Source organism: Ornithorhynchus anatinus, chromosome 2, assembly GCF_004115215.2.
Source record: "Ornithorhynchus anatinus isolate Pmale09 chromosome 2, mOrnAna1.pri.v4, whole genome shotgun sequence".
Lineage (NCBI taxonomy): Eukaryota > Metazoa > Chordata > Mammalia > Monotremata > Ornithorhynchidae > Ornithorhynchus > Ornithorhynchus anatinus.
In genome coordinates, this window is record NC_041729.1 from 94,317,825 (window position 1) to 94,331,907 (window position 14,083).

At 43.2% G+C, this 14,083-nt stretch overlaps 1 protein-coding gene across 25 annotated transcripts in view; it reads left to right on the top strand.

Moving 5' to 3' along the window:
- Positions 1-14,083, top strand: part of EPB41L2 (erythrocyte membrane protein band 4.1 like 2) — a 236,759-nt gene that overhangs the window by 59,194 nt on the left and 163,482 nt on the right. For 20 of the 25 annotated variants that reach the window (XM_029082926.2, XM_029082749.2, XM_029082863.2 and 17 more), the window contains exon 2: positions 1,516-1,633. The exons of 2 other annotated variants lie outside the window; for them this stretch is intronic. The gene's annotated coding sequence lies outside the window, so the exon portion shown is untranslated. Of the gene's footprint in view, positions 1-1,515; positions 1,634-12,870; positions 12,979-14,083 lie in introns of all 25 variants that reach the window. 3 more of the 25 variants (XM_029082766.2, XM_029082775.2, XM_029082785.2) reach the window with 3 other exon arrangements.

Below are 14,083 nucleotides of genomic sequence, written 5' to 3' on the forward strand. Positions count from 1 at the left end.
TTCTACTTACCAGATAGACACGAGTCCCCATCCTATTTCTCTCCTTTTCACCTGGTTTTTGCTCCTTTCTCCCCACTTCTTCATTTCCAAGCCAGGTGTGTTTCCTGCTTAAATAGAAGCAGCCAGCTGTTAGTGATCTTATGAAGACTTGCAATCAATTTTACTTTAAAACTTTTTCTGACTTAACCTTTCCCGCCAGCATTGTATAAGGTTCTATGTTGAAGAAAGGTGGCTGCTTGCAAATTTAATGGTTGAAAGTACAGTGCCAGCATACATGTCCTCACTTAAAAAAGACTTTCTGTTTTTTTTTTCCACCAAGGGAACATAATTATATCCTTTAAACTGGAAATACAGAGTTTTGGGGATGTGGGACATTATCAATTAGAAGTTTATTTGTGCTGGTTCTCAAATGCAAGATTCTGGGACTTCAGATAGCTCCCACTTCTGAGGGAATAACTGGCCTCTTAATAGTTTCCAGGTGAACTTTTGTTTTTTCTTATTTTAAAATTATAGGTTTTACATCGGATAATTTCATCTTTCCCCTCTATTGTTACCACACAAAGTCTGCCTGGCTCCCTGCTTCTTATCCCTTGTTTGGTTAATTCCAGGAAAATATGACCTCCCAGGAGTTCCCTGACTCTCTCCACGTTAAACAAAAACACTTTATGCTCAGCTTTAAGCTCCCAACCAACTTGTCCCACCTTTTATATCTATTAATAGTAATAATTGTGGAATTTGCTAAGTGTAGGCACTGTACTATATGCTGGGGAAAAAACAAGATAATCGGATGGACACAGTCCCTGTTCCCCATAGGCCTAATAGCCGAAGTAGGAGGGAGAACAAATATTCACTCCCCATTTTACAGATGAGGAAACTGAGGAGCAGAGGAGCTAAGTGACGTTCCCAAAGCCACCCGGCAGTCAAGTGTTAGAGCCGGGATAAGAATCTGGGTCCTCTGACTCCCAGGCCCATGTTCTTTCCACTAGGCCATGCTGCTTCTCTACTCTTCAGTTTGTTCTCTTCACCCATTACTCCCCACCTCACTCTGGCTTTACTCTTGCCTATCCCGTCTTTGCCCCTTCTCCCATTTTTACCCCCCCAACCCACCCATGCTCTCCCCTCCCATGGAATTCCATCCTTTCCCAAAATCCAGCAGAACCCTACTCTCCAGACATTCAGTACCATCCTAAAGTCCCAACCTCCTCATACAAGCCTTCCCTTATTAATTTCCCATACCACCCATCTCCAGAGTGTGTTTTTATTTTAATGGTATTTAAGTGGTTAATATATGCTGTACTATGTGCTGGGCTATAGATCCTGAGCACATCTGTATGTGTACATTCAAATATATATTATTCTACCTGTAAATTTTTTTTTTGTCTTTTTCAGTAGAGTAGAAACTCCTCATGGGCAGCAAATGTGTCATTTCTCTTTGTTACTTCCTAAGTGGTCAGTTCAGTGCATTATGCCTAATGGATGCTAAATAAATACTGTTACTATGGTCCTGTTTTTCAGGAGCTTCTAAGGGGTCTGGGCTGGTGGACCAAGGATAAGGTGGAAAAGGGAGACAAGAACAGAATTACCCACACCTTTTCAGCACAGGGCATCAGGCCAAGGGAGCAGCAAGTAAGTGGTGAGTAGAGACTGTAGCCGCGGGCTGTTTCCTGGTGGTGAATCCGTTCAAGACACAGTGATGAGAGAAGAGTGGTGTGGGCTGCTTCTCTTCTGCTCTAGACTACAAACTCTTTATCGGCAGGGAACATGTTAATGCTCTCTTACATTGCCCTCTCATTAGTGCTTTGTACAATGCTCTGCACACAGTACAGAGAAATGCCATTAATCGATCCTCATGTTTGCAACTGTCATAACTTGCTGCCTTACACTTTGCTTCCTTACCACTTAGTGACTTCCACTCTTCTGGCACAAAGAGGGAATTTTGGGGGTCGTGCCGGCCACGGTGATTTTTCTGATAGTGGTATAGATGACCAGAATTCTGGAGTGTCCCATCCAATGTGGAGCTTCCAGACACTGTACTCTTCTGCTTTCACCCTTCTGGAAATGAGGGGAGACCTGTATCAATAATACCGATTTAATGCTAACAACATACAGAACAGTGTTCTAGTTGCTTGGACATCTCCAAAAATAAGTAAAGACGTGATCCTGCCCTAATCTAATGGGAGAACCAATAGAAATAAATTGGTGAACATTTCAATAGTGATAGCAATTATTTAAGCACTTTGTGCCAAGCACTGTATTAAGGGGATAGAGGCAAGGGAATCAGATCCTTGCCCATAAAGGGCTTACAGTGTAAAGGGAAAGAACAGACATTTCATCCCCATTTTACAGGTGATAAAACTGAGGCATAGAAAAGTTAAATGACTTGTCCAAGGTTAAAGAGCCAAGAGGAATCATCAGTATATAGAACCAGATCCCCTGACTTCAAGACCCGTATTCTTTCCACTGGGTCATGCTGCTTCAGCTTGTGGGAACAAACAGTTCCATGCGCAAATGCTGAGGTAACTGAAGGAATGGCATGATCAGGAAAGCGCGCCCGTGTGTTTGTATGCATGCATGCACATGTGTGTGCATGCATGGGTTGAGGTGTACGTGGGTGGCTAGGGGATCGTGGGTGTTGGTAGTTAATCAAGAAATCCTTCCTAGGTAAGGCAAATTTTTTTTAGGAAGATTTGGGAGAAGTAGGTAGTAATAGTACTAAGCACTTAGTACAATGTTCTGTACACAGTAAGAGCTGGGAAAGTCTACACTGCTGGAATTTTGACCCACACCTTGTCCCTAGAGAGACTCACAATCTGGGAAAAGGAAGATATGGAGGCAGCTGTACACATTAGAAAGATGACAGGTCTAGGATTCAAGAGACCTGGGTTTTAGTCCTGGCTCTGTGCCTCCTGTGGGATCTTGGACAAGTCACTTAACTTTTGAGTGTGCATCAGTTTCTTCATCTGTTAAATGGAGATGAACTCCTGCTCTCCCTCTGTCTTAGACTCTGATCCCCGTATGGAACAGATATTGTGTCAAATCTGATTCCTGTGTTTCTCTCAGTGCATAGTAGAGTGCCTGGCTCTTAGCAAGTGCTTGTGGGCAGGGAACGTGTCTACCAACTCTGTTATATTATACTCTCCCAATCAATTGTATTTATTGAGCACTTATTGTGTGCAGAGCATTGTACTAAGCACTTGGGAGATAAAAATACTAAGAGTAGGTAGACACATTCTGTGCCTACAAAGCGCTCACAGTCTAGAGGGGGAGACAGACATGAATAGAAATAAATTATGGATTTGTACACAAGTGCTGTGAGATTAAAGGAGGGGTGAATAAAGGGAGCAAATCGGGGCAATGCAGAAAGAAGTGGGAAAAGAGAAAATTAGGGTTTAGTCAAGGCCTCTTGGAGGAGATGTGCCTTCAGTAATGCTTTAAAGATGGGGAGAGTGCAAGCACTTAGTAAAGTGCTCTGCACACAGCAAGTGCTCAGTGAATATGTTTGATATGGTTTGGTAACATGAAGTGGGGAGGGTGTAAAAGGTGGGTCTTTAGGAAGCCCTGGCTGAGCAAGTGACCCAGAACTAAAACGCAGCATGATCTTTGTCTAATAATTTTTTAAAAATTAACTTAAAGACCATTATCCTTCAGTTTGGAAACAACTTTGGGGTATACTTCTTTTAACTGACCTATTTTCTGGTCTTGTAAAGGGATGGTTTGTCATGAGGATTTTATTTTTCTGAGGTATTGAACAATGTTGAAGGAAGATAGTGTGTCAAAACTAAAAAGAATGGGAAAAGACGAAGCATCTTTGCACAGACAGAGCCAGTTTGGAGGCTTCTGTTCTGCAGTAGAAGTTATTCTCTAGTCACAGGCTTCTCCATCCAAGGAAAAGCTCCATCAGGCTTTTGGCATAAATACAGGAAGCTGCCCTTTTCACCCTTTATTCCACAGAAATGTAGTCCATGTAATCCATCTTTTAGATAATTCGGCCTTTGTGGAAACATCACATTGTAGACTATAAAGAGCTTTGAATATTTTTTGTGATTGTAAACACAGAAATATGAGAAGGAAAGAATGCAACTTATTTGGATCACTGAAAACATAGAAAGAAATTTTATTTTCGGTGCCTCAGATGATCAAGTTGGAAGAGGCTTACAAATCAGTGACAAAATCTCCTTTCCCAGAAGTAATGATTAAATCTTAGAAGATGAAGGCTAGCTATTGGGAAAATCAGGAAGAGGCTAAAATTTTGCTTTGAGGTTTTTCCCATTTGGTTCAACTGTAAAAGGTAACAATGGAAAATCAGCTTCCTTGAAATATGTATCCTCTTGACCTTAAATCAGAAACAAATGTTTTCCACTAAAATTTTACAACAAGGAAGAGACAACAGAAGTGCTGAAATCATGTCTGTCAGGAATCTTGGAGTAACTTTGAGGTTATGATCCACTGCCTGGCCCATGCTGTAGTAGCATCTTGAAGAATGTGGCCTAGTGAACGGAGCTTGGGCCTGGGTGTCTGAAAGACCTAGGTTCTAATCCCATCTCTGCCCCTTGTCTGCTGTGTGACTTTGAGCAAGTCACTTCACTTCTCTGTGGCTCAGTTCCCTCATTTGTAAAATGGGGATTAAGATTGTGAGCCCTTTGTGGGACAGGGACTGTGTCCAACCCGATTATTTTGTATCTACCTTAGCACTTAGAATAGTGCCTGGCACATAGTAAGAGCTTAGCAAATAACAAATTGTTATCATTACTATTATTATTAATAATGTTTTAGGGAGAAATTCAACAGTCCACTAATCACTTATTGTCCTTGGGGTCACTTAATCTAAGGATTTTCGTCCTTTTTTTATTTTTTAAAAGAAACAACACTTCTGTGGTCCTAACATTTCACCTGAAATATTATGTTTTCACACCAGCCTACTGCACAGTGTGCATAAGTACCCACCCATTTTTTTCCCCACTTCCAGACATCCCTGTGAGGAATACTTTTTGGAATCAGACCTGAGGGAGCAGCAGAAGCTACTCCTGCTGCTGATGCCGTTATCCCTCCCTAGAAACCTTGTTTTTTGCTGTGCTCCTGGCATAGGCATGAAACCTGGGCAGGTTGGCAGAGACAGGAACAATTTTCTCTCCTCCTCCTCATGACAGTATTTATTGAGCACTTACTGGGTGCCAACAACTGTATTAAGCTCTTAACTGCTTGCTGAGCTGCCCGGAGTGTATACCCTGTCAGGGGCCAACAAGAACTGATGCATCTGCCCCCTCAATACTCTGAAGCATACCACATTTTTAAAAAAATGATATTTGTAAAGTGCTTGCTATGTGACAGGCACTGTGCTAAATGTTGGGGTAGCAATGTAAAACTGTTAAACTAATCAGGTAGGACACAGTCCCTATCCCACATGGGTCTCAGTCTTAATCCCCATTTTACAGATGAGGTAACTGAGGCACAGAGAAGTTACGTGACTTACTCAAGATCACAGCAGATAAGTGGTGGAGCTGAGACTAGAACCCAAGTCCTCTGACTCCCAGGCCCATGCTTTATCCTTCTGACCCCCAGGGACATCATTTTGTCAGAGAAATGGCAAGGTCAGGTGATTTGTGTTGTATTTCAGCCTTGTCTCTAACTGGCTGTGTTACCATGGGCAAGTCACTTAAACTCTCTAGGTCTCAGTTTCCTTATCTGTAAAATGGGGATTAAGACTTGGCTACTAATGCCTGCCTCTCCCTACCTCACAGAGTTGTTGTAAGAACAAAATGAGTAGTGATATGAAAGAGCAGCATGTCCAGGTAGCAAGAGCATGGGCTTGGGAGTCAGAAGGTCCTGGGTTCCCTCTAGTCTGTAAGCTTGTTGTAGGCAGGGACTGTGTCTGTTTAGTGTTGTATTCTCCCAAGTGCTCAGTACAATGCTCTGCACATGGTAAATGCTCAATAAATTTGACTGACTGACAGGCTGACTAATCCTGGCTCTTTCATTCATCCAACTGTATTAATTGAGCACTTACTGTGTGCAGAGCACTGTACTGAGTGCTTGGGAAAGTACAATGTAACAATAAACTGACACATTACATTCCCTGCCTAGAACAAGCTTACAGTCAACTTGTCTGTTGTATGACCTTGAGAAAGTAACAATGTTTAAACAAATTCAAGATATTCTTTTGGCCTGGAATGGAGAGCTCTGATTTGTTGGCCTTTTGTCCTAGGGTTTAAAACAGGGGCAGCCAGATCATAGCTCTGGAGAGTAGAAGACAGAGGAAGCCTTGGTTAGGTCCCCTTAAAAGCATAGTTCACCTGTTCTCAACCTTGCTTAAGTGTGTGCACCTGTTTCCGGGTGTATACTCCTCTCCATAGTACTATTGAGACCACAGTGTCATTGCCATGATTTTTTTTTTATGGTATTAAACATTTCCTTTGTGCTAGGCACTGTACTAAATGCTGGAGTAGATACATAGCCCTGTCCCGTATAGGGCTCAGAGTCTTAATCCACATTTAACAGATGAGGTAACTGAGGCACAGAGGAAAAAAAGCAACTCGTCCAGACTCACACAGCAGATAGTGGTGGAGCTGGGATTGGAACCCAGGACCTCTGACTCCCAGGCCTGTGCTCTTTCCACTAGACCACCCTGCTTGTTGAATTGAGAGGAGTTCTAGAGTTTGCACGCTGCCAGAATTTCTCCACTCACCACCCACTGATAGTCCTCCCCCTCTTCCAAGTTGCAGCGATGTCCCTGCTACATAATGGCTAAGAAGACTGTAGGTTTCAAGGTTCAATTGAGAATACTTAATAATTGTGGTATTTGTTCATTCTTACTGTGCTTACTGTGTGCAGAGTACTGTATTTAGTGCTTATTTAGGCGCTTACTGTTTGCCAAGCAAGCTACTGAGCTCTGGCATAGATTTGAAATAATAGGGTCCCTCATGAGGCTCACAGAGTAAGTAGGAGGGAGAACAGGTATTGAATCTCCATTTTGCAAGTGAGGGAACTCAGGCACAGAGAAGTGACTTGCTAAAGGTCACACAGCAGGCAAATGGAGGAGCTAGGTTTAAAACCCTCCTCTAGACTGTAAGATCCTTATGGTCAAGTATTGCATTTATCATCTCTGTTGTACTTTCCCTAGTGCTTAGTGCTCTGCACACGGTAAATGCTCAATAAACACCCTTGATGGATTGATTAGATCTCCTGACTTTCAGTTCTGTGGTCTTTCCACTAGGCCATGCTGTTTCTGTAAAAGGATTAAGTCTCTAGAAGGATTGCCTTTCTTTCCCTCATCCTTTCCCCCAAACTATGGTATTAGCTGCCCTGAAAGATTCCACTTCTGGGAATGATTCTGCTGTTTCCAGTGAAGGTGCCCCCTTAGGTTATGGACTTGATTGTTTTTTGAACTATGACTAGGGAATCTTGAGCCTTTCTGGCTTTCATATCTGACAAGCCGCTGGGTTTCATGAAAAGAACACATTCCTGGAAGTCCAAGGACCTGAGTTCTAATCCTGGCTCCGCCTCTTAAACTGCTGTGACCCTAGGCAAATCACTTCCCTTCTCTTTGCCTCAGTTAACCTCATCTGTCAATTGGGGATTAAAATCAAGCTCTATGTGATGCAGGAACTCTGTCCAACCTGTTCATCTTGTATCTACCCCAGCTTTTAGTGCAGTGCCTGGTGCATAGTCAGTCCTTAACAAATACAATTTTAAAAAACCTAACAAAACTCTACCAGTGCTTGAAAGAAATTGCATTCTGCCTCATGCATACTTCTTTTTCTCTGGGACTTTTAGACAGTTTCTGAAATTGGATTGGATTTGAAAAATTGCCAGTGTGTCATTGTAGGGGCCCATTCAGGAATTCTCAGTAACCTTTGGAGGCTGGAAAGGTTCCCTGGAAAGTATTGGTTTAGGTTAATGTTCAGTCTGCCTTCTCCCTATCAGCTAGTTGTGGCTTGGCCTCACTGTATTGAGATCTCGACCTCCAATTGCTGATCGGTATGGTATGTGCAGCTTGGTTTCTGGAGTAACTGCTGATTTGCCTCTTGCTATATAGTCTACGTTTTGTTTTTATAAATGATGCAACTGAGGAATTTGAAGCCAAATAACTTCATGTGACTTCCCAGTTTTCAGGCAGGCATTCCCCTAATTTTGAATTTAGAAGTATAGTTTATTTTGGTATTAGACATTTCATAGGTTTCAGTTATTGATGTCCATTGCCCTCCCCCCCACTTTAATCTTTGCAAATAGAAGAGTGCAAATTTTTTTTCTCTTCATGTGTGTGTGTGTATTGGATTGGAAAGCCAATCCCAGCTCCTCCGATTCTGGCTTGTCTTCCATAGCAGGTGGCTAAATCTGGCAAGCTTGGCTTGTGCTGAGAGATTCCTGGGAAGACTATAAACTCATTGAGGGCATGGAACGTGTCTACCAACTCTTATATTGTACTCTCCCAAGCGCTTAGTAAAGTGCTCTACACACGGTAAACACTCAATTCTTAGGTTGATTGAAGCTAGAACTGCTTTTCTGTACCTGTTGCTGCTGCCTTTTCCTAAAATCCTGGCAAGGTCAGCACTGGGGTGGGTCTGGGGAATTGAATTTCAGGAAATGGTCTCATAGGTGGCTGTGTCCTTGCAACTGTGAATAAAATAGGAACAGCCATTATCCAGTATTAATGCTTTCACAGTTCCAAAAGCAGTGTTGCATATTAAAAATGTATTTTACTATTTTTTCTCAAGTTATTGTACTTGTAGCTTAGTGATGAGAAATCTGAGCACTTTCATATCACTCTATGAAAAATTGGGGACCTCTGGCTTCATTTGCCCCAAATGGTGCCTGAAATGACTCATTTTTGTCAGAGCAAGGATAAAAGATGCCATTTCTTGTATTTCTGCTAGTAAATCCGAACATTTTAAGGTAGCTTGTGGCTGGAGAGCAATTTCAGTTAGCAGTTGGTACTTTGCCGTTACCTTGTTACTTAGGAATTTAGGAATCACATCTTTTACATGTGAAAGGGATAGAAATCTCAGTCTTTGAGCATATTTCAGTTGAGGTGCCATTCACTAATGTGACTTCATTATTTTTGATTTTTGTCTTTGCTAGCACCTGTTCACTTGGAAGCACTGTAGAGTATAGACTGTAGAAATCTCCCACCTTCAAAGTCTTATTAAAAGCACATCTCCTCCCAGAGGTCTTCCCCGATTGAGCTCTCATTTCCTCTTCTCCCTCTCCCTTCTCTGTCGCTCTTGCACCCTAGGATTTGCACCCTTTATTCACCTCTCCCTCAGCCTCACAGCACTTATGTACATATCTGTAATTTATTTATGTTAATATCTGTAATTTATGTATGCTAATGTCTGTCTCTGCTTCCCGCCACCTCCCCCCAACCCCCCACTCCCCCAGCCTCTAAGCTCATTAGGGGCAGGGATCAGGTCTACTACTACTACTAATAATAATAATGTTGGTATTTGTTAAGCGCTTACTATGTGCAGAGCACTGTTCTAAGCGCTGGGGTAGACACAGGGGAATCAGGTTGTCCCACGTGGGGCTCACAGTGTTAATCCCCATTTTACAGATGAGGGAACTGAGGCACAGAGAAGTGAAGTGACTCGCCCACAGTCACACAGCTGACAAGTGGCAGAGCTGGGATTCGAACTCATGAGCCCTGACTCCAAAGCCCGTGCTCTTTCCACTGCGCCACGCTGCTTCTCATAATAATAATGTTGGCATTTGTTAAGCGCTTACTACGTGCAGAGCACTGTTCTAAGCGCTGGGGGAGATACAGGGGAATCAGATTGTCCCACGTGAGGCTCACAGTTAATCCCCATTTTACAGATGAGGCAACTGAGGCACAGAGAAGTCAAGGACTTGTCTACAGTCCCACAGCTGACAAGTGGCAGAGCCGGGAGTCGAACCCATGACCCCTGACTCCGAAGCCCAGGCTCTTTCCCAAGCGACCCACTGTACTGTCCCAAGCGCTTAGTACAGTTCTCTGCACATAGTAAGTGCTCAATATATACCATTGATTGGGTGGGGACTGAAGCAGCAAGAGGAGAGCCTTAGAAGTCCTGGATCCGGATAAAGAGGGCCCTCAGAGGTGGGAGGAAGGAGGAAGTGGGATCCAACCACATTGTAGAATGGAAATCTGCAAGAATTATAGATGTGGGAGTTCACATCCCACTCCTCCTTCTAAATTGAAGGGCTGTTTCTTTGCCCTGAAATGAAAACTGTCTTGGATGACTTACATGTACTGTGATTTAAGAGTTTTATCATTTTCTAAATTATTTGCCCTCTTTGGGAATCAGTGTGGCCCAGTAGAAAGAGCACAGGCTTTTTTCTTGTTTCATCTCTCCTTATGTGTGTGTTCTCCACTTATATTCTTAGACTGTTAACCCCTTGAGAGCCAGGGACCATGTCTAATTCCTTCCTCTCTCTCCTTTCCCGACACTTAAAAGCAGCTTGGTTTAGTGGTTAGAGCACAGGCCTGGGACCTGGGTTCTAATTCTGACTCTGCCACTTGTCTGCTGTGTGACCTTGGGCAAGTCACTTCCTTTCCTCTGTGCCTCATCTGTAAAATAGGGAATTAAGACCGTGAGCCCCACATGGGACAGGGACTGTGTCCAACCCAATTTACTTGTATCCACCTCAGTGCTTAGTAAAGTGCCTGGCACACAGTAAGTGCTTAACAAATACTACAGTTATTTATTATTACCCAGGAGGGTATTCTGAGAGACCCCACAGATGAAACAGCGTGGCCTAGTGGATAGAGTACGGGCCTGGAAGTCAGAGGACTTGAGTTCTAATCCTAGTTCTACCCTTTTCTGCTGTGTGAACTTGGGAAAGTCATCAAACTTCTCTGTGCCTCATTTACCTCATCTATAAAAAATGGAGGTTGACTGTGGGCCTCATGTGGGACAGGGATTGTATTCAACCCAATTTGTTTGTATCTACCCCAGGGCTTAGTACAGTACTTGGCGCATGGAAAGCAATTAACAAATGTCATTATTATCGTTATTATTAGATGAAGGAATTTGTTTATTCATTACCCTTAGTATAAATGCCACTAAGGCAGTGAGAGTATGGATACAAAAATCTAGAAAGACACTCCAAACCTCAGGTTAGCATAGAGCTTCTTAGATGGGCATAGGTGTCATGATTGGTTGACTTTGAACTCGAGATTTCTCAGGCCACCTCCTGCCCTTCTCTAGAGCCCCTTCCATGCTCATGGCAGTAGTGGTGGTGATTGAGAAACTCACCCAGAACCACTCTGCTGAGCACACCTCCCACTAAGTCTTTGCTCCACCAGAAGCTGCCTCTGGCCTTCCCTGGGGGGAATACCCTAGTCCTCCTTTCTCCTCCCCATCACTCCCATCTTTCCTCTTTCCAGCCCCTCACTTCAACACAGATCTGGGTGACAGGAAAACTGTCCAGCTGAAGGAGGGGTACTGTTAAAAATGTTTATCAGTTGGTTCATCAGTGTTATTTATGGAGTGCTTACTATGTGCAGAGCACTGTACTGAGCGTTTGAGAGAGTATAAAACAACAGAGTTGGGAGACACATTCCCTACCGACAACAAGCTTACTGTCTAGAGGGAGAGACAGATGTTAAATAAATAATTTATAATATATAAATTATAATATATAAACTATAGATATATACAAAGGAACCAGTGTCCGCTTCAAGGTTTCCACCTACCTCCCACCCCTAAGCCAGGGCTCTACAAAGTAAAGAGAAAGGCAGATTTGTTTTTCTACCCTTTTCCTCCTTTCTGCCCTCATTTTGGCTGAGAGGCTAATGACCGTTCAGATGGCCCAGGAGCCCTGTTATCAGGGGAGGAGACAGAGGAAGGAGCAGGGAGCCTAGAGACTTTGACAGATGCAAGGCTGCTGAATAACTGAGCATTGGAGCTCCATAGGAGGGTAACCTGAGGGTCAGGTGCATAATGTCCTAGAAAACACTGTACTGAAGTGTTTTGCATTCACTGTTATTTGAGGTATTGGGTGTGCTGGGCCTGAAGTTGGGAATGTTTTGTTTGAGAATCCCTCTGTGTTAAGTGTTCCCAATTTGGGCTGTAAAATACACCATGACAGAAAGCTGTTCAGCCCCAAAATGTCAACAGGTTTAGGAAAACTTTTGTTAAATTCATGGATAAGAAGTCCTTAATGAGTTATTACGGCAAATAGTTGGAATGTAGTTGGGGAAAGCTGGCAGTGTTAGATGTTCAGACATCATCATTCGGGATCCCGGGGGTGGAGGGGTGGCGGTGTAAAGGAGAGCTGGCTTCTAAGCATCCATTTGCTGTGGTTGGAGACAGAATGGCCTTGATAGACCATTTCTCTGATTCAGTGCAGCATTGCTCATGGCCTTACATATGCATTCATTTATCTTTTACCATCCTTCCAGATGGCATTCCATATCCCAATTTCCCTATGGCCCATTTAAGCCTGAGAGTGCCTCTTGTTAGCCACCATGTGATGTTATTCTCAGGGAATTGGGGCTGAGACTTTTCATGGGGCGTGGCTTGAGGATGTTGCCCCGCTTCTTGCTCTTGGGGGCTGCGTTTGCCATACCTCATGTGCTGCACCCCCTCCTCACCGTTTGTGATCTTGGTTGGGATCACTTCTTCTCATTTGTTTCTCTTTTGAGGTGAATATGGCAGGCAATTTAGGCCCCTTTACATCCATCTGCAGATTGTTATGGTAAAGACAATTTGTTTACCAGTCACACTTTTGGGGACTCCAGTGCTTATCTCTTGTGGCCACAGCTCTGGGACTTGGCTTGAGAATTGAACAGGTCTAATTACAGGGATGTTCAAATAAGGGGGCAAATTATGGCCTCACAATAGCCTGTTGTGTTTGCCAGCGATTAGAAAAGGATTGCAAAACCTTTCCTTTTAGGGCCCGGGAGAGAACCAGCTTTACCGGATTATCCGAAGCAGCTGGCGATCTTTAATAGAGCATCACTGGGGAAAAGAGACTTTATCTAGAGGAAATATTATTGTAGAGGTAAGTGTCCTCTTTGTACTTTACCTCATGGTAATTTAGAAGCTTCTGTTTTTTATGATGTTTACTTAATTTATCTGTTATTTAATTCCTGTATACAAGCTTGCTAGTCAGCTATTCTTTAATGGGCATAAAAGCGGGACACATCTTTATATTTATAAACGTGATGCAGTTGGCCTCCTCTAAGAACTGAAAATCAGGTTTCTACTCTTGAGGGTGAAAAAGTTTAGAATATTCTGATCCCAGTTTGGGATCATTTCCTTAATGGATGAAAGAAAGCTATTGTACTTTTCCAAGTTTTTTTTTCCCCAATTTGTAAGATTAGGATTGTATTTTTTAGGAATGATGTGAGCATTGAACGATTTCCAAATACTGAGAATATCACAGCAGTATATAAATGGGAAGGTATGATGGTATAGGGCAGTGTCATCTCTCCAAGGTAGATTTACAAATGCATCAAATCTTTAAATGTACAATAGCAACAGCCAAATTGTGGTCTGCCAAGATTTGTTTTGGATAAGGTTCAAAACCATCGCCTGGTTCGTATTTACTTGTCTAGCCATCCCACTCTGCCCACTGCTTCTAAGAATGGATCAATGCAACCATGAGAGAGAGAGAGTGCTTTCTGCAGGCCAGGAGGAAGGGTGTTCTAGGTTTGACTGTGTGTGTGTGTGCATGCGTGCGTGCATGCGTCTGTGCGCGCGCGTTCACAGTCAAAGGTGACAGCGCTAATGGTGAAGCAGCGTGGCGTAGTGGAGAGAGCACGGGCCTGGGAGTCAGAAGATCATGGGTTCTAATCCTCACTTCACTTGTCTGCTTTGTGACCTTGGGCAAGTCATTTCACTTCTCTGGACCTCAGTTACCTCACCTGTAAAATGGGGAGACTCTGAACTGCACGTGGGGCAGGGACCATGTCTAACCGGATTTGCTTGTATCCACCCTTAGTACCAGTGCCTGGCACATAGTAAGCATCTAGCAAATACCACAATTATTACATATGAATGCATGTGTGGATGAAAAGGCTAGTGTGGGACCCACAGTCCTGGCCACACTGGGCACACAAGATTGTCCTTTATTATTGTGTTTAATATTTGTGGCACCTGGCCCT